At 45.2% G+C, this 18,750-nt stretch overlaps 1 long non-coding RNA gene across 1 annotated transcript; it reads left to right on the forward strand.

Annotated features, from left to right (window-relative positions):
• Positions 1 to 14,037: 14,037 nt before the first annotated feature.
• On the forward strand, positions 14,038 to 15,040 carry LOC140625083 (uncharacterized). The gene is made up of 3 exons (XR_012024468.1): positions 14,038 to 14,412; positions 14,547 to 14,602; positions 14,679 to 15,040. It is a non-coding gene; the product is annotated as an uncharacterized lncRNA (long non-coding RNA).
• Positions 15,041 to 18,750: the final 3,710 nt, after the last annotated feature.

The raw sequence follows: 18,750 nt of genomic DNA on the forward strand, positions 1-18,750 counted from the left end.
ATTTTCAGTCAAAACCACTCTACAGTATATCATTTCATCAAATCGATTTTAGGTGACACTAAGGAACTGAAAGAGAAGGAATGTTGAGGGCAGGGGATAGGAAGGGAAGCATTTTGAATCAGAATTTACAACTATATTTATAATTAATCATCATTCATATGTCTCTCACATAAACACATTTGCAAATCTCTCGTTAAACCACGTGACAGGTTTTGTGGAGGATATGTCATCATGGCAGTCGTGATGTCTAAGAAGGCAAAAATTAGATGAAGATGAAGCAAGTGTCAGGATCAGGATGCTGACTGCCATGCCTCAGAGGAAATCACAGCATCCATTATGTAGCTGGATTTGCAAATCTAGTACTACCTGCTTCCACTTCCAGCCTGAGACCCGTGGGCCCCGCCGGTGGCTCTGAGGCTCAAATCCAAATGCCCAGAGCACAGTGCACCTGATGAGCGATGTAATGAAGCGTCTGTATTTTCCTCCTCAAGCTTCTGCAGAGAAGGGTCAGTGAGTGGATATAATTAGGGCTGAAAAGAGTCATATTTCACTGGCTACATTTTGCCTAAGATTTCAAGCTTCCTTTAAAACTTCGTCAAATTCTTAACTTCCCACGTGAGGTAAGACTATGTAAACCTCAAAGATTTCCTCTAGAAGGAAGAGCCAAAATCATTTTGTCTGCCTGGGGTTCACCTGTACGATGGCTGCCTCGACGTGGAGGCTCCAGGCTCCCCTCTTCCCTGCTGTGGGTGGGAACAGTAAGGCTCCTGTGGTCGGTCGGTCGCGGTGGCAGGTGCAGAGCCCTGTGTCCCCCACACACGACGCCCTCACTCAGCAGCAGGCGACGACACTCAGCAGCTTGGAGACTTCTCGACATATCTTCCAACTTTGTGAAAACCACAACGTCTGATTGGCCACTAGGTCACACAGCCAGACCAACATCTACCCTCTTAACTGGCTACCTCATCTCAAAGGAAAATTGGCCCCTTCCCCTATTTAAAGGTAACAGGGTGATCTGTGATCTAGACACTTCTGTTCCTCCCATTCCTCTCCCCACTCCATCCCCTCCTTCAAGCCTTTTCCCACCAGCATCCTCCTCTCTTCCTTCTTGGGTCTCTCCCTTCTTCAGGCTCCCTCCTCTGGCTTCCAAAACACACTGAGGTCTATGCTCAGCTCACCATCAAGGGCACCTGTGTCTCCTGTGCTGAGACAAGTGTCTGCGGCATAGTGGGGTCAATATTTGGGGGGAGAGAGAGAGGGAGGAGGAAGTGAGTAGCATGGAAGCTGTTGTGTTTTTAGGGTCCTCAGAACTCCACTTTAACACAAGCTGCATCTCACTCAGGACCCACAGGCACAAGAAAATACTGTCAGACATGGGATGGATGGGAGCCACACTCAAGAAGACACAGATGAAACCCAAGACATTGACGAGCTTCAGGCTGCAGAGATACTACTGAAATTCTGTAGAGAATAACCAAAAACCAAAACCTTGGTCATAACAAATATGACCATCATATAACCACATACTCTCCAGGGTGACACCAACCACGTGACGATTATGAGGCAAGTTTGGATGACAGTGCCAGATCCCTCAGCTACCACAGAGAGAGATTTTCCTACATTTTTGGATGAAATCTCAAAGCAAGAAATATATGATTATACTAGAAGGTCACCCTCCTGCCACTCTCCAAAAGATGAATGTAAATCGATAACTTTGTAAATTGAATTATATTTTCCCAATGGTTGGCAATTACCAAGAGGCTCGCTTTCACTTATGATTGATCTTCAAATGGCTATTTGTCCTTAGTGCCTTAACTGCTAGTTTGTCTTCCTCCAATCTCTCTTGCCAAGTGGCTAATGATCCATAAACGAGAATTTAGGGAAAGAAAAGAACTGCTTTTGTGCTGCCAAGAATTATCTTTTAATTCAAATTGCAAACCCTGTGCCTTCTTCTTTTCATATTAGAGTCTGATTTTTTTTAATGTAATAGGTTTTCTTAAAACTGATAAATACAACAGATATCTGGGGAAAGAATTCTTACATCATGATTCTAAATCCCATAAAAAGTGTTTCCTGTCTCTCCAAAGCCTCAGGATAAGGAAAAGCCAAATTCTGACTTAATCTTGGCATCCCCTCTGAACGAGCAGCCTGACCTACTTCTCTCATTTCACGTCACGAAGTGCTCTGCGCACCTGTAGGAAAAACAGAACAAAACACAAGACCAGAACCCATTTGCTGGATACCCAACATCAGATATGTGTAAACATGCAGATTTTAAAGGGAACCTTTTTTAAGAGTATGACTTTCACATAATGATGGGCTCCGATTTGCAAGAATATAACTTACTTTTTTTTTCATCATTGGACTTTGCTTCGTTTCCAAGATCCCACTTTTGCTAAGGGCAGAAAACCAAATCTTACAGTTCAACATCACTTCAATCGCTCCTGCTTTAGATTCAAAATGGCTCTTCCTCGGCTAAATTGTCATTCCCTAGAGTATACAGATTTTTTAAAAGGAGACTCTCCTGCTGAGGGAGGTCGTGATATGCGCAATCGTGCTGTTAAACGGGAAGTTCAGGAAGCCCTGCGAGGAGTGTAAAACAGAAGATCCCACCTGGTCTGAAGGGCTTGAGACAGCCACCCCGCAGTGATTGTCCCATTGAAGAAGAAACTGGAAGGTTAGGGAGGATTTGCAAGGCAAAGATGGGAAAGAAGAGCATTCCAGGGCAGAGCAGTAATGTTGGCATGTGGGAAGCAGAAAAGTTAACAGGGAGTGTGTGCGGGGTGTTAAATTCTGCACAGTAGGATTGTTAAGGAAAAGTGAGATTAGTGCAAGAGAAGGCCATATAGGTGGGCAAAGAAATACCTGATTCGGAGAATGTTCTGGTGTACAACTACTTGGGCTATTCAGGCTGGCTCTGTACTCAGGTCAACATGTTTGGGAGGCTAAGCAGTTCTTTGCTCTGGAAACAGTCCCCATCCATTCATTGGAGCTATGATCCCCTTGGCAGATAACAAGACTCTTCACCTCTTTCAGAGGCGCAGTGATGCGCCTCCAGAATGTCTCTTCCACATGTATCTGTACTTGTTGGTTTCTATGCTTTAAAAATCTGGAACAACCTCTAATTGAATTGCCTTTTGAAACCACCAAGGATTCTCATTCAGAGGCAGACAATGCAAGGTCAGGATGTGTGTCCTCCTGCATCAGATTGTTCCCGCAGAATTAAATAGTAGACATTGCTTGCATTTTGCTGGCATACCAATAAGCCAAAAAAAAAAAAAGATTACTTTGTCTGCCTGCCTGAAAATTAATGCAGTGAGCCCCTGCCTATAACTAGCTTTGGACGCCTGTGAATTGGCTCTAATTGCATAAGGGGAATCTTCTGGACTGGTATACAGAAAACACCCTGGGGGAAGAAAACTTTCTCTAGGTCTCCAGTGATGTGGAACTGCTAGATGCCTGCCCTCTGTGACGAGGTGGGAAGCTCTCTCCTTCGTCCCGTGGAAGTGGGCCCTCCCCGGGGCAGGCAGAGTTGGAGTGCCTTGGCCAATGTTGTAAAAGTAACGTAGGCAGAGCTGCACAAAGAACTCTGGTTTCCCACTTTATGGTCAGTGCTCAACCACAAGGCCAATCACTGCTGGTTGCTCAGCATAGTGGGGTTATGAGTAACTCTTATCCATTACAATACTTTTCAGAATTTTTAAATAAGCAATTATTACTTTTATGAACCAAAAAAAAATGGTCACATTTAAAAATACTGACCCTATGACAACACAGACCTCTGCCGGCTGTTCCTACAGCTGGGGATGGTGGCGTGTATTCTATCTCCACCTTCCCTTGATAACAACAATTAGCTCCATTAAGATTCTGAAATAGCTATTACTGTTTTACAGATGATAAGACTCAAAGGGGACGGATGACTTGCCCGAGATCGGATGTCAGCAGCCGAGGAAAGAGTCAAATCCATGTGCTTCTGATTTCACAGTCTGAGCTTTCTCGGTGAAGCTGCACAACCAGACCTGGGTTTGCTGTGCTTCAAAATCAGAACCGAGCCAGCAGGTCTGAAGGCCCGCCCTATACTCCATGCGTGTTCTCGGAATGCTTTCAGCTGTAAAAACTCAAACTAGCTCAAACAATGAGGAGTTTTATTGACTCACAAAACAGGGAGACCAAAAAATAGGATGGACCTTAGACACTTTATTTGGGCCTCTGATTTGATTTCTGGTCTTTCTCTTGGTTTGGCCCAGACATCACATAGTCTCCTTATTCTGACTCCTTTCCCATCATAGATCAGCTGTCAGAGCAGCAGCGCACCATTCCCACCCATCCGGAGCCCACCCGCATGCCTCTCCTCACCCCTCCTTGGCCCAAATCAGGGCAGGCTGCCATCCCTTGAGGCAATTATTGGTTCTGGAGCCAAGTCCCCAAACCTTCTAACCGCAGCTCAGTGAGCAGGGTGCTGGGGAACCTTACCCCACAGACACGGAATATTTTCCTAATGGAATATGCTCCAGGAATATTAGTGCTCAGGAGAATATATACTTACAATATAATGTTAATTTCTTTAAAAAACAGCGTTAAAAAAAACTTTCTAAACAGTGTGCTCCCCATATTTACAGTGGGTTTTTTTTTATTGAAGTTCGATTTGCCAACATTTAACACCCAGTGCTCATCCCATCAAGTGAACAATGGGTTTTTAATGTGTGAGTGTTTGCATGTGTGCAGAAAAAAAGGGACGGGATGGGATATATCAAAATATTCAGAGTGCTCATCATTGGAGCAAAGGACAAAGAGATTTAGGAGACTTAAAAAGATACTTCTCTTTTTTTCCTAAGTTTTCTACAGTGAGAATGACTTGCCTGTGATGTAGAGGCCACCAGTTCCTCCAGCTTTCCAAGAGCCGCCACCATCAGGGCAGCTGGAGGAATATCCCTCCTCCACGGTGGGGGCAGTAATCACCAGGAACAACAGGATCCCCATTTTAACAAACTCCTCATCCAAGAGCTGGGGTGGTGGCAGGTAGCTGCTATCTTCAACAGAAGGCCTGGAACCAGGGGTTTAGAAGACCCTAACTCCAGTCCTGAGGTCTCCTTCCCACCAGAGCCCTGACTTTGGTGCAAACGGTTTTTATAAGGCAAATCCAGCCTTCTCTGAAGTTCTGCCCATTTTACAATTAGATCTTGAGCTGGGACTTGAGCCGCCTTGGCCTCAGCTGCAGGGGAATATCTAGAAGCTTATCCCAGAGATCGTTTGCTTTCATGTGGTACCTTAAATTGGCAATTAAATAATAAACCTGACTTTATTGTTTTCTCTCTTCAACAATAGTGGCTCGTAGCGACGAACAATCAGTTCCAGAAATGGTTCAATAAAATAGAAACGTGTATATAAAACTGTAATACATGACAAAGGAAGAGTTTCAAATAATGTAGAGGATTCTGAATTATGCAATCAACAGTGTTGGAACATCTATGAAGCAATGCAATAAAATGCAGTAAAAGCCCTACCACACACATCCAGATAAATTCCAGATGTAACTGAATGTAAAAAAAAAAAAAAAAAGGCAAATTTTAACAGAACTAAGAAAAAAAGCATAGGTGAATATTTAAATAATCTTTATTAAAGAAGGCTTTCTAAGCATTTTGCGAAAGGAAAAAAAACAATATAAGGAAAATGTCATAATTTTGCCAACTATATCTTAATAAAGCTGAAAAAAGAGTAATAATTGTAACTAATTTTTAAGTCTTCCAATAGTTCTTTTTAATCTCCCAAAGTAAAATTAAAAAACAAAGTATAAATTGCAATATTTACAATACAAACATGCAAGTGTAATATATATGTGTATGTATAAAATATATACATCTTCATTCGAGCATAAATCCCTAGAAATCAATTCAAAAAAATAAACATATCAATATAAATATAGTAAATGGAGAAATCACAAGACACTTTTACGTAGATACAAAAACATGACAATGTCTACAACATCATGGTTTCAAATAAATTCAGATTTTAAAAATGTACTATCATCTACTTGTCCAACTGGAAAGAGGCTTTAAATAGTGATTTCCATTACTTACATGGAAATTTAAAGCAACCTAACTGCTTAACAATAGAATGTTTCCAAGATACATAGTCGTGCATTCCTAAAAATGGAATACCCTTGCATGCATTACAATTTTTTAGGATTCCAAGTAATAGGAAGTGTGTTCATGCTGTATCATGTGAACAACAGGTTTCAAAACCATATGGATTGTATCCGCCTATGTTTTAAAAAGAAATCATATGACTGTGAGCAGAGAGACTTAACGGATGTGTAGACAGTGTTTTCTACGAGTGGCGGAATAACTGGGCGACTTTAATTTTTTTCTTTTTGTTTATCTGTACCAGATAAATGTCCTACAATGAGCATGTAGTACTTTTGAAATAAGATGTATCATTACCATTTATTAGCTTTCAAGGGGATAGTTGCCCAGAGTCCCCTAATAAAATGTTTCTTGGGGTATCCAACCCCGTTTTGATAAAGCCTGGTGGAGGTGCAGGAGAAAGTGCGGTTTGGATAAATGAACCCATACCAGCTTTCAGGCATCTCCAGGTGTGGGGTGGGGAAGCTCTGTGAGGTCAGCCTTGAGTTCCTTCCATCTGCCCAATTCCCACTCTCTCTACACTGCAGGCCAGGCTTCCCCTTGGTTGAACAGTGGCCACTGAGCTCCCCTGAGCTGGCATCAGCATGACCCCCAGCCCCTACCTCTTCTGCAGAATCTCACCCCTCAACGTCACGCTGTACCCTCAGGTGCAAAGTGCTTCCCTGGGGGTGACAGGTTTATTGCATTGAAGGTGAAGGTTCTCTAAACTTCAATTAGGACCAGACAATTCTCCCAAAAAGCTTAATAATAGGTAGGCAATAATATGAGTCATTCCAACTCAATATTATGGAAGTTGCACTTGGGATTTCTTTCGTCTCTGAATGGCTAAGTATAACAAAGGCCCATAAAATAAATGACAGTAATCTGTAAAGCTTTATTTCTCTTTCACTAATAGAATTGGTCAGAATGTTCCCAACGGGGCTTGAGGCATATGTGTCATTCATGTTGCCTTTCTAGGATTAATGATGTTTATATTTGCCTCCAGAGTGATGATGTGACTACAGTCAAGACGGTTTTCAGACAGGCATCATATAGGGCCAGTTAAGGGGGAACTGCTTCTTGCAAGTGAAACCTCTTTCTGGCCCAGAGCCTTGCCATCCCTGAGGCATAGAGGTCCATAGAGGAAGCAAGCCACAAAGAATGCAGGCCACAATGGCAGAGCCCTGAGCCTGCTTCCTGAGCATAAGTCACCAAGAATTCACACAGACCTTTCCTGATGATGATGATGATGAGGAGGAGGAGGAGGAGGAGGAGGAGGAGGATGTGTGTGTTGAGCTTTCTACCAACAGACAAGCAAAATGGGTGGCCTGGCTCAATCTAGTCCGGCTTCTTGGTTTATAGCCTAATGACCAAGAATGGAATAATTGGATCATAAGAGAATTTGGTATAAGATTCTTATAGACAGTGTGAGAATGGAATACTTTATTATTATTATTACTCTTTCTCCTGTACTTATCTGCTCATTAGCCACACATTCACTTAAATGTTAAAGAGCAAGAACAAGGAAAACCATGTGTGGGAGCCAGTTCAGAACATGAACTTGGTTTATCAACACTTTTGACCAGCCGATACCTCCAAGACCCTCACAAGGCAGTTGTCAAACTTTATAATAGCTTTATATTTCTGTTTGTATATATTGTCTTACATTTTCTGAAAATTTTTTTTAAAAGAAAACTTGAGAGCTTAAATGACTTGCCTGGTCAGCAGAGGCCAGTCAGGAAGTCAAGCAGGGTTTTTGAGTCCACATTCAGGGACACGTGGCCAGGGAGATGCCATTAAGGACACCATCTCAGAAACCTGTCTGTGGAAGACAGCACAGCGTATGGCTTCAGAATCAAGGCTGATAACTTTTAAAGAGCACTGATTGTATATAAGGCATTGTGCTACGTGCTCTCAGGATTGCAAATACCAAGAGGAATATGTTCCATCTCTCAAGGAGGGAATTAACTGGCAGGAGAGAAATAAGTACAAATAATCCTAGCACAAAGTATAAGGTAGCATCACAACCAAAGTGCAAACAGAGTTTAAAAGATATATTCAAGGTGCCCTCTGAACCATGAGGAAGATTTGGACAGACACAGGGAAAGGGGAAAGTGTCCAGGTCCAACCAAAGGAGGCAAAGAGGCAAGAGTGGGAGTTCTGGGCATGATTGGGAGAGTCCAGTTGGACAGGAGGTCAGGGTGTTCTTCTCTAGTCTCTTGGAGCCAAAGCACAAATCCACCGGTAGCTTCCCTGTAGGAGACCCCGGGGTTGTAGGTGAGTACCCTGGACTTGCAGCTCAGTTCCAGTCCTGGCCAGCTAATGTCCTAGAGGCAAGTCCTGGTGACATTGGGCAAGGAGCCTCACCAGGCTGGGCTGGTTTTCCCACTGCTCTATGGGAACAACAGCATGGACCTCGGGGTGTTCCGGATCCCCGCATAGGCAATCCGCAAACACACACTTCGTGTGTTCCCCAGGCCGGCTCCACTCTGTGTGCTACAGGGAAAACAGTGAGCAGCTGAGGACACCCCTTGCCCCTCACCCCGAGCTCCATCTAGCAGGAGAGTCAGATAGGAAAAAAATGCCAGGCATGCATCCTTCACGCATCAGTTTAGAAGGCCTTCTCTGAACCCTCCTTCCTGCCTCTCTCTGATCTAAATTAGATCTGACCCCCCTTAGCTTCCCTCTATCTACTTTTTCCTTTAAGATACAGCCCTCATTTTAAAATGTAAGTTTACTTCACTGATAGCTAGATGCAAAGTGGGTAAAGAAAGTTCCAAACAGACCATGATCCAGGGGCATGTGTGATGCCCATGAGGTGGGAAAATTCTGGACCTTTTGAGGAATTAAATGCTCAGTGTGGATGGAACATAAAGGGAGGGTGAAGGTTCAAGACACCGTCAGGAAAACAGGCATGGGGCAGATCATGCAGGATCCCCCGGGACATGATGAAGAACTTTGTGTGTATTTATTTTTAAGGATTTTATTTCTTTATTTTAGAGAGAGTGAGAGAGCAAGCACAAGTGCACAGGGGTGGGTGGGAGGGCCAGAGGGGGAAGGACAAGCAGACCCTGCTGAGCACAGAACCATGTGGGACTCGATCCCACCACCCTGAGATCACAACCTGAGCTGCAACTGAGAGTTGGTCACTTAACTGACTGAGCCACCCAGGTGCCCCAAGAACTTTTAATTCATTGTCATTGACATGGAATCCATTGATGGTTTCAAGCAAGTAAGAGCCTGTGATCAATGGGATTGAAGATTGCAGTTATCACATGTCCCCAGGAGCAAAGGCGGGACTGGCCCTCCCCAATCTCAGGCATTGGTTCAGCACCCAAGTTGGCAAATCCGAATGAGCTCCATGGACTTGGTTCAGCAATAAGAGGAAAGAAAAATGCCCTCTCTAGCCTGAAGAAGCACACAGCCCCGGCCACCCCAGGTAGCCACGCTGCCACAAGAGAAGCCCAAGGGCGATAAAAGCGGCCAACAGCAGAGGCCTCAGGGCAGGCATGAGCAGGGAGGTGGAGCGGCAGGCCTGCTCACTTTGAAAACTCCCACGGAAGTCCATCCCACCCATGGACTCACTGGATCCCCAAGTCAATAAATTCCACTATTGGTTAAAAGTAAACAAAAAGAACATTGGAGCCAAAGCAGCAGAGCTCTTTACCACACACGGAACTAGAGAGGTGGGAATCTAACAGGGTGACCAAGAAAAGGGATGAGGCATCAGGCAAAGGAGGGTCGTGGGCAGCCACACAACTTCTTGACATTTAACTGTGGAAGAGAAACTGGGATCAAAGACGTGGTTTCCTCCCATTCTTCATGAACCTTCAGGCTCATGTTTTGCCCCTAATATAATTCAATTCTTCTTCACATGCTGTTTTTTCCACCTTCTAACTGGCTTTCTTGTCTTCCACCCTGTATAGATTTTTTTCTGTATAACTTTTATTGGCAACTTTGGCTTACTGACTCAAAGCCCACATGGTGCTTGGATCAGCCTCTCTCTAGCATATTTCCGCTTCAGAGTCCACTCCTAACAGCTTGATTATCTCCCTATTTCCCCATCTGAGTTCCAGATAGTGGGCATCCAAGCAAACCAACCCCTTCCTCATTGAGCAGAGACTGACACACCAGACCCCCTTGCAGGTCTGTGGGGTGATAGCCCATGGGCTACACATACCCAGAGAGGGGGAGCCCTTGGCTGGTCCACCTGTCTTCCTGAGAGGCACAGGACAGACTTATCTATACACTCCAGGGCTGCCAGGAAAGAAAAGGCAAATAACTTGGAATTGCCACCTACGTGGCTTGGTTTTACCACTGTAAGCAAAAGTTTTTCATTTTTAATGGATGAGGATGCTATTGGTCTCTGATGTCCTTGAAAAGACTTTCTTTGAACCAAGAAATAACCATTTACTTCATTGGGAAACAAAATGAACCATGCAAATGGAAATTGTGAGTTACTCATTTGGAGACTAATTGGGGGAAAAAACAAAGTCTGCAATCGAATGTGCATCTGCTTAAAAGCAGAGTGGCTGTGATGGAGCCAAGTGCGTTTTTCTTCCTTCCTCTTATATTTCTCCCCATGCTTTTTAAGTAGATGAAATGTAACTATAAATCCGAGAGCATTTTCCCTGTTGCTACTCGGGCCTGATGGAACTCAAGCACCTAAGTTTCTGTAAGGAAATTTACGGGATCTTTGGGATCGACCCACCTCACATGCTTATCTGGGAGTCTGGCATCTGTGTTCCAATGTTGTTCTGGTCTGGATTTTTTCACAGATGACGTCTGGGCTTTTAAGGAAGGAATGTACTGTCATTCAAGCAACATCAAAAACCTTAGGTCCACACATCCTTCCATTTAAAAATACCATCTCCACTTTCCTGAGGCTCTTCTCTCTCCTTCTACCTCACTCAATGCCTGCTTTCCTCAGCAGCCACATCTATTGCCACAGCCGGACCCTGTCTGAGGGCTACATCCTCCTGCCCTGCCTCACTACCCCATCACCCTCCTAAACCACAGAGGGGTAGACAGGAGGGAGGTGGGACGCTTGGGGCCAGGCCTCCTCCCAGAGGGACATCGCATGCCAGCAGCTAACTCTTGCTATCCAACTTCACAAGACACCACCACAAAGGCCAACTTAATTTAGATGGAAAGCGGACCTCTCTGGTGATTGGCATACTCGTGCCTATTGCTCAGGGCACAATGCTCCCTCACCCCTTGCCCCCTCACTTGCAGCTGTCACGTTACCTGGGAAACTGACTTGACACCAGAAGATTTATGGTAAGGATACCACCCCAAACAAAGAAACCTGGCCAATGTTCTGGATGCCAGCCCGAGTCTGCTAGGTAGAGCAGCCTTAATGTGACTAGAAAGCTCACGTCTGCCACACATGGTGTCTCTGTGTCTCTGATAATGACAGACTGGCAATCACAAATTCTTCCCACTTGCTTTTTCAATGTTCTTTAATAGCCACCAAAGAGTTTTGTCATTACAACATACCCTCAAGATAGACATGTCACTATTTCCAAGATGACATCCTATCTTTCATTAGTTATATCCTAAATTGATGCCTTCTTTTTGGGGGTAGGAGGAGCCCCTGAGGTCCCTGGCTGGGAGCTAAGAGCTCCCAAATCTTAACACTCATCCAAATCATTTCCTTCCAAAAAGATTTCCACAGATGGGCAATCTCATTCATTTATGACACTTTATTAATTTTAGATTCAAATTATCATTTCCTTTACTTTGTCCTCAAATAGTTGGAATGGACATGACAGCAAATGTGCAGCTGAGTTCAAATGTTTTGATGCTAGGGGTGGGGGTGGGATGCAAAACCAGAAGAAACAAAGTCCTTGTCTCCATAAATATATACTCTGGAGGTATAGAACTGCCCAAATTTGAAGATAGCAACACAAATGGCATTTGGCACATTGAGAGAGTGACACAGAGATGGGCCACCCCAGGAGTTCAGGGCAGAGAACCCCAGGGCCACTATTTGGCCCTGTAGTGGTTTGAGTGGTTTCCCCCCAATGGATGTGTCCATGCCCTACCTTCTAGAACCTGTGAACGTGACCTTATCTGGATAAAAGGTCTTTGCAGAAGGAATTAAGGATCATGAGATGAGATCATCCTGGATGACCTGAGTCAGCCCTAAATCCAATGATCAGCATCCTTCTAAGACAAAAAAGTGAAAAGAGGAGAAAAATGTAGAGAGAGGACAAGACTGGAATGACATAGCCACAAGCCAAGGACCGCCTGGAGCCACCAGAAGCTGGAAAAGAAAAAGGAAAGTTTCTCCGCCTCGGACCTGTGGAGGAAGGACGGCCCTACCAACACCTTGATTCTGGACTTGGCCTCTAGAATGATGAAAGAACGTCTACTGTTTTATGCTGCCAAGCTTGCAGTTATTTGTTACAGCAGCCAACGACATTAATACAGTCCATTTGGTTAGAACACTCTTTGAGTACCCCGACTCAGATCTGAGCCTTAGTAAAACTTCCCCAGAGAAGCATTCTCGGATACCCTACGCCCACCCCACCCCAAAACTAAATTAGGTCCCCTTATTACCCTCTTCTAGCTGACTCCATGCACTTTTCCTTCCTGGCGCTCCTTAGAACATATTCTTACTCCTGGGACCCTCCTTAGAACATATTCTTACTCCTGGGACCCAAACGGTTTATTGAGATGCTAATTTCATGTTCGTTCCTGTCTAACCATTCCCCTACCCTGTTCCTCAAAAGAAATCAGGCGTTGTTCTGCGTTTCCTTAAAGCGGAAACCAGAACCACTGAGGAGATGATATGGAAACACCTAGAACAAAGGGAAAGCAGTGGCCAGAAGGGGAGCAGTTGCTCAAGTGGGGAGACAAGCGTGGCACACACTCCACTCCCTGCCAGGGTGCGGAGGCTTGAAGCTTCTGAGGGGACACTGGCCTCGGGCGCCCACGGAGACCTCCGGCCCCCAACACAGAGCCCCTGTGTGACAGTGGTTAATGCGCAAGACCCGGTGCCACCAGGCGGCCACTTACTGGGATGCACCCTCCCAATGTCTGGGGCCGCAAGGAGCGGACGGGCCCTCAGGAGGTAGAGCCAGGAGGTAGGCAAGGGCTGCTGGGGCCTCGTGCCAACATCTTAGTGCAAGATGCTGTCAAAATGGAACTTTTCAAACGGCGTTCTCCGTCACAGCTGATATTACAGAGCTAAGAAGGAAGGATATTAAGTACCCCTAAGCTCCAAAGACAAGTGTGGATGCTTGTAAAACTCACTCGGGTGACCCCTAAAGTCCAGCCCACAAGCATCACCCCACACCCCAAGAGGGAGCCTTAACCCAACGAGAAGCTGTGAGGATTTCTTTAGAAGGGACATTGTCTGAGGGCTGTGGGCCTGACACCCCTTCCCGGGGAGCGGCGAGGGCTTCAGGGAACCGCCGATGGGGTGACACGTCTCTCCGGGGCTCTGGGGGGAGGAGAAGCTGCTGGTGACAGACCAGAGAACCAGCGCTGCTCCGGGAAGGGGCCGTGCTTCTAGAATCCAACAGTAGCCTCCCGCCCAACATACAGACCTGCCGGAACATAGGTGGATTTTGGTCATTGTGGAAAAAAAAAAAAGAAAAGAAATCCAAGCCATGAGGACCATCTTGAGGGGCTGAGTGGCCCCCAAAAGGAGTGTGTGTGGGATGGATGGAGAAGCTGAGAGGGGGCGGTAGCCCCGGGAGAACCGGCGGAGAGCCTGGCCCGAGACCTGAGCAGGAGGGAGCGCTTTGGGGGAGCCCCTGCGGGCTTGCGGGGGGCGGGCTCGGCTCCCTCGGCCGAGATCCTCCCACCGCAGGGCCGAGTCCGTCGTAGACTGCCGCGCTTTTAAGGCTGATAATGCAATTATTCGCTCATACGTGGAAAGAGCTGATGGAGCTATGGGACTCGGCCACGCCTGCACCCCGGCAGAAAGGAACGCTGTGGAGGAAGAAAGCTGCTGTGCTCCTGGCCGGGCTCAGCTGGGCTCGCACCAGGGCCTCTGCCGCCCAGAGGCTCCTGTTTGGGGCCGCGGCCAGAGCCACCCTCGCAAACACGGCGGGAGCGCCCGGCCAGGACAGTCCACGCGGCCAGGCCCGGGGACCCGAAGGCGCTCCCGGGCGTCCTGTGTGTCTTTCCCTCTCGGGACCAAGGCACTGGCTTCAGCCCACTCAAAACTCAGTAGGGTCTTCTTGTCACCGCCCCCTAAGAGAAGGTGACTGACTCACTCCAACGACGGGAGCAGAGGAGGCCCTGCACGCTGGCGACTAGACTTAAACTTGCATCAGTAAGTTGAGGCAGCCGGGGAACCCTTCTGGGAATTTCCCAGGGACCCGAAGTCCCCAGCCTGGCTCTTGAGGATCCTTTCTCAACGAGCACCCCGTGGAATTTCTGCTGTAATAGGTTCCCTGTTACCCCTAGGATGCCTTTAAGCAAGACAAGAGGATCCAGTTCTTAATCACAGGATGACAGATTAAGTAAGAAGAGGGAGCCAGGGCTGGGGGACCCAGGTCTTGGGGATCAAGTCATTTTCATATATTTTCTCTACTACAGGAAAGAGTTGAGATCCAAAGGGGCCAGGAGAGGAGAGAGAGAAGGGAAGGCTTCAAGTCACGCTGACTGTGAGACCTGTCCCCCGTTCTACTAACCAGACAGAAGCTCTCAAAAATTCACCTATTTTGAAACTGTCAATTCTGTCCTGTCCTCAGGCTCAAGGGGACATGCAGCTTCTACCTGCTGTAACCCAGTCTCAGCCATGACCTCCCCCATGTCTTTGCTGAGCATGCTGGGAGGGCCACACACAGCTCTGCCCTGCGTCTCTGGAATGTATAAGAACAAGGGTGTGTTGCATCATTACCACTTCCAGAGGTTCCTTAAATAAAATAGCTCCAAATGGGGGTGCCTGAGTGACTCATTCCACTGAGTGTCCAACTCTTGATTTCGGCTGGGTCACAACCTCAGAGTTATAAGATTAAGACCCATGTCAGGCTCCTTGCCAGAGCTTCTCTCTCCCTCTTCCTCTGCCCCCCCACCCCAAGTTACAGTAGAAAACATTCACATTAAAGATCAATGGCTAATGTGCACCCTCTTAATACTGTCCTCTGAAAAGCAGAGCTTGTCACCCATTAGCAATTGTTTTTAAGATCAGCTTGGGAAAAGAGTGGCTGCCCCCTAAAATCAGGGCAGTTTCCCATGAACATGGGACATCAGATGGCACAACTGGTTTATTGAGGGGTCTCAACTTTTGAACTTCAATTTTCCATATGACTCAAAGCTCTTCCCCTACACCGTTCCCTCCCCAGTCCTGATCCCAGCTCACCTTGTGGTTCTAACAGCCTGTGGAGGAGGGGGCATGCCCACCTCTTACTTACCTCCTTATATTCCCTCTTCCCAGGTAGGGAAGAGGAAGAGAGAGGAACCAACATCTTCCTTGGCTGAGCAAGTGCTCAGCTCTCTCCGTGGGCATCCAGAGCCGTTTTTCTCGGCTGTAGCCGGGTGGTCCATCCAGATCCATGCCCTGTTCAGTGAGGGATCCCATCACTAGCAGTGACTCCCAGCCCCAGCAGTCATCCAGGTGATGTGGCCATACCTTGGGCACCATAAAAGCATGTGGGATTCATCCTGCACATCTCCAGGCAGAGGAGCAGCTCTGGCCCATCTTTGTCTGGCAGCCCCCCGAGCAGGGTGATGACCTCCTCCATTCTTTTTCCCCCATGCTATAATAACACAGGCGAATTAGGCCCCACCAGGAGACGGGGACGGTAGGCAAGTAGGGGATAACATCGAGTCTCCCTTACTTCCAGTCCCCTCCCTTATCTTTGTAAGAGGTTCTACCAGGACCTTACTCCCTCCACTATAGGGACAGACGACACCTCCCATTGCATCTCTACACAGAAGATCTTGGGGCAAAAAAACATAATTTTTTCAGACACACTGCATCACATTTTCCAAAGGCAGCCTCCCCCCTTACATATTTCTCTTTAAATCAAGTATGAAGACTCAGAGAGGGGAAGAGGTGTTGAAAGAACAGAAAGGCAATGTTAGACCAGTTCTCTGAATTTTTTCATAAGCTATATGGATAAATCACTGCTGCCCAGTTTGGCAGTTTTCTGGACTTAGATTACTATATGTAGACAACAGACATGACATGAAATCCTGATGTAATAGTTTCCATTAAATATATTTTTCATATCTCATATATTTTTTTCAACAATTCCAGAAAGACTGCAAATGTTAAGAATACTATGATCTAAATACTCTTCTTTTTCTTGGCTAAGCAATCTGGTGGCAGAGGAGGAAGTGGTTGGCGAGGCCATAGTGTGTTGAACATAAAGCCCCATAAACATTGAAGTTACATACATACATACATTTTCAAACACACATTTGAATCTGCATTTCAAGTACATCACATACGTGCACTGGGAACAGTGGGGAATGCATGTATATATAATTATATATATTCTAGTATATATCCACTTGCATGGAGTCACAACTATTTCTTCTGGGTTACAAAAATTTAAGTGATTCAACAGGATTCTCATGGTGTATAATGCCCATTTTTCACTGGAAACCTCTCTATAACTGCATGCTCTTGTTTTATATGGGTGGTATTTTCACTTTCTGTTACTTAGTTACTTGCCTTTTTCTTCTCATTCATTTAGTCTACATTTATCAAATACCAAAATGTCTCTGGAAACAAAGACAGATAAAACCATCTCCTCCTTCAAAGAACCCCATTCCAGTGGGGAAAGCAGATACACAAACAGATCATTGAAATGTCCCAGTGCAGTAATGAAGACTTGCACAGGGCACAATACTTGGCACTCTATAAGCACTGATTGAAAGAATAATGAATAGGAAAGTGGCATCCACCCTAACTGAGGACATGGGGGCAGGAGGTGGGAGGTGATCACAAGGAATAGTCTGAGAAATAACATTTGTGCCAAGTCATAAGGGATTATAATCAAACTGCCTCTTCCTTAAAGCAATATGTCATGAACATTGAGCTATGTCTATTGACATCGATTTTAACATTTAAGTCATCATTTTTAACAGCAGCCTAGCACTCCATAAGAGAAATATACCATAATTTAACCACAGCTCATATATCTATATGGACACATTCCACTTTTGCAGTATTTAAATCAGTACTAAAAATTCCTTTCTACCTTTGCTCTATGTTAGTAACCAACTGGCTTTATTTATAAACTAATTATAGAAACTGGAGAATAAATATAACCAATGCTTTCGTCTTTTGATACTTTTTGGCTAGATAGAGCCTCCCAAAACTGAGTTTGTATAAAGAGCAACAAAAGCCATGAAGATGATACTCAAGTGCATTCATTTCTTCCCATGTTAAAAATCTGGGTTAGGGGGTGGGGTCCAGAGAGTGATGGGAAACAGAGTGAGCAAGAGACTCACTCTTTATTTAACTGACAAGTATTTTTTTAGCACTTATTATGTCAGGTACAGTGCTAGGCTCAGTGCCTAATGACCAAACTGGGACTTGAATATCATCTTTAGATTTGTTCATTAAAACAGCAGTATCCTTCTTTCACAGATGGCAAAATCTGCCACTGTTTCAAAGATGTAGCTTTCCTACATTTCCTTAGCAATGAATGGAAATCAGGATTCAAGCCACGCTACCTAATGAGATCTGTGAATATGTTTGGTCAATTAGTATTCCTTGTCTGGATGTGCAGCTTATGAAATTTTTAAGTATAGCTTTAACACAGTTAGGAAGTTAGGAAGAACTCTGAGGTGCTTTTACTCCATGAGCAGCCATCGGCCTGCTCATGGACTTGGGTTCTTGTTTCACAGCCATTTGAACTTAGGTTCTGTTTGCTCTGCCAGAGCCTTGGTCAGGCCAGAAGGTAGGCTGTGACCCTATAGATGGGCATACTTCTCACAAAACAGAGAATGCAAGAAGGGATCCTGGCTCAAGAAAATCTAGGCTCTCATTAAAAAATCACAAATTCTCATGGACTCCACTTGGAGCTTTTTTTTTAAGATTTTATTTTATTTTATCTATCTATCTATCTATCTATCTATCTATCTATCTATGTATCTATCTATCTATCTATCTATCTATCAGAGAGCGTGTGTATGTATGTGAGTGGAGGGAGAGGCAGAGAGAGAGAATCTCAAGCAGACTCTGTGCTGAGTGTGGAGCCCAACACACGATCCCACGACCCTGAGATCATGATCTAAATGAAAATCGAGAGTCTGACTTTGCTTAACCAACCAAGCCACCCAGATGCCCTGTCCCTACTTAGGGCTTTTTAATCTCCATACATTTCCTCCCAATATGCAAGGATGCAAAGGGATGAGGGAAGACAAGCTAGGCCTGAACTTCAGGATGCAGAAAGAGAGGAGAAAAGATTACTGTTGCTAAGTTCTTATTTCATAAAGCCGCTTAATAACTGAGTTAAAATAAACAAAGCACACAAATATCTACTTTATTTGCACCTATGCCTCCCACTGTGATCAGATGTAACTAGATAGTAAATCCAACAAACAGGCAAAAAAAAAAAAAAAAAAAAAAAAGGAAAATGTTGAAGGGAAACTGTCATCTTTCTGTTGGTTCTTTCCAGATGTATCATACTCAGAATAGCTCTGCAGCCAA

The sequence above is a fragment of the Canis lupus genome, chromosome 3 (genome assembly GCF_048164855.1).
Source record: "Canis lupus baileyi chromosome 3, mCanLup2.hap1, whole genome shotgun sequence".
In the NCBI taxonomy this organism is placed as follows: Eukaryota; Metazoa; Chordata; class Mammalia; order Carnivora; family Canidae; genus Canis; species Canis lupus.